Source organism: Alexandromys fortis, unplaced genomic scaffold (genome assembly GCF_014885135.2).
Source record: "Alexandromys fortis isolate MF-2015 unplaced genomic scaffold, M_Fortis_MF-2015_v1.1 scaffold_363, whole genome shotgun sequence".
Classification (NCBI taxonomy): Eukaryota; Metazoa; Chordata; class Mammalia; order Rodentia; family Cricetidae; genus Alexandromys; species Alexandromys fortis.
Window position 1 is genome coordinate 603,582 of NW_026068233.1, and position 2,471 is coordinate 606,052.

A 2,471-nucleotide genomic window follows, 5' to 3' on the forward strand; every position below is an offset into this window, starting at 1 on the left:
CAACTATGGTTCCTGGTAAGACAGACTGACCTGTTCCTTCCAGTCTTTCTGTGAGTCTTGGTCCAACTCAAACTATAAATCAAAGAACACAGAGAACATCCGCGGGCGTCTGGAATGTGCCACCTTCTTCCTCTTCCCTGATACCAAAGTACACAGCCCAGCTCTAAGACCAAGGTGCATAGTAAACCAAGAAGGCCTGGTCCAAAGGAACTGCTTCCTCTTACCAAAGTGAGCCTGAGCCCAGGGTGGTCCCAAATCTTCCTGAGCTGAGCGTCCCATTTTCTCAGCTCTCAGACTCCAGACTCCGTTGAGTTCTCCTTTAGATTAGAGGTGATGCAGGGGGACTTACAGGCCAGGAGCTGAGAGCCTGGGATAAGAATCCTCAGTGGGGTGTACCTTCATTTGGGAACTGTGGGCTCTTGAGAGGGACAGGTCTTCTCGCTTGGTACATCTGTTTCCTGTAGTCTGTCTTTACCACCTTCACCTTCTCCCGTTCCATTTCTCTCTCCCTCTCTTACTACCGACCCACCTCAGGCAGCTGGAAGTCAAACACTAGAGAGAAGCCTGGGAGCAAGATCTTCCTTGAAGATAGGACTTCCTGGAGACCCTCTACTCCCTCCTCCCTCTTAAAGAGTAAAATACGCGCGCGCGTGCGTGTGTGTGTGTGTGTGTGTGTGTGTGTGTGTGTGTGTGTATGCAACGAGAGTGCAGGTGTCCTTGGAGACCAGAGGTGTTGAGTCTCTGGAGTTACATTTACAGACAGCTGCAAGCTCCTCAACATGGGTGCTGGGCATCAGACCCAAGTGTTCAAAATCAGCACGAGCTTTTAACCACTGAGCCATCTCTCTCTAGGCCCTAGGCCTTGCCTCCTAAAGTTCCTCTTGCCTCCAGCTAGAGGCTAAGAGTTCAACACAGGAGACTCTGGAGGATGTTCTTGATCCAAACTCTAACACACTGACCATCAGACCCCTCTACCTCCAGCTGTCAGCAGGCTCTGCCGCTGGCAAAGGGCTGGAGGGAGTGGGCTGGGGGGCACGAGCCCCTGCCCTGCCTCATCTCAGGCCCTGCCTGTGCACGGCTTCCTTTTCAAGGTCCCCCATCAGGAAACAGGCCTGGGTGAGTTTCCGAGTCCCCTCCCATTTTAGCCTGGAGTTCTAGGCAGAAACTGCCAGTGGACACAGCCTGCACTTCTAGACACACACGGTCCTACTGACTCCTGAGAGTTAAGAGTGTGGGGCAGAGCCGGGTAGTGGTGGCACACGCCTTGAATCCCAAGCACTCAGGAGGCAGAAACAGGTGGATCTCTGTGAGTTTTCTTGGGTCCAGGGGGGTCGCACAAAGATGGAGATAGACCACCAAAGTCTATTAAACCAGAAGAAAACATTATTCCATGAAAAAATAAAAAATGTATATAAATCTCCATGGGACACAAAAAGCTTATCAGCTAGCTGAGACCACAGCCAGAGTTGTCTTGTAAGGCTGTGACAAAGACCAGCTTCCGAACTCCTCCTTTTATAGCAAGCGTTAGGCAATAACAAAAGAATTTTTATTTTATTTTCTTCCATAGGATTGTCTGTGGTTTACTTTATATATTTTTTTACTTTATTTATTTATTTATTTATTTATTTATTTATTTATTTACCATTCTACCTCCATATATGCCTGCAGGCCAGAAGAGGGCACCAGATCTCATTACACATGGTTGTGAATCACCATGTGGTTGCTGGGAATTGAACTCAGGACCTCTGGAAGAGCAGTCAGTGCTCTTATCCTCTGAGCCATCTTTTCAGTCCCCTCCAAAATTTCTATAATCTCAAGGTAAAACTCAGATACAAATTGCCCTTCTTTGTAATTTCCATTAACAGAGTTTTCCAGTTAAACTAGTGTTTGTATTTAGTTGTTTTTATTTAGTGTTTGTATTTAGCCCATTGTTTCCCCCTGGCATTTCTTGATAGAGTTTACCAAGGCTCTGCACCTTCCCTGACACTGCCAGTTTCATATAGCAGGCAAGGGTATGGGAAAATATAAAACAAAAAAGTCAAAAGTCACATCATTTAAAGTTACCTCAGCTCACGTCAGTTGCTGGTCATGAGTGGCCAGGGGGTTGTCTAAAAGCTGATCCTCAGTTTGTAGAGTGGCCCTAAATTTGCAGAGGGCAGCTTCAGCCTCCAAACAGAGCTCTGGGTTGTAAAGCAGAGTAACCCACTGTTAATAGTTAACCCTTGAACTGCTGACAGCCTGCTCTCATTCTCCTAGGCTTACAACTCTATATTTCTTTATTTCTTCATTTTTATTTCTGGAATCTACATTTCTATATTCTTATTTTTGGACTCTTCATTTGAGACCAGCCTGGTTTACAGAGCTAGTTCCAGGACAGGCTCCAAAACCACAGAGAAACCCTGTCTCGAAAAACCAAAAAAGAAAAAAAAAGAAAAAAAGAACAAGAAGAAGAAAGAAACAAAGAAAACATA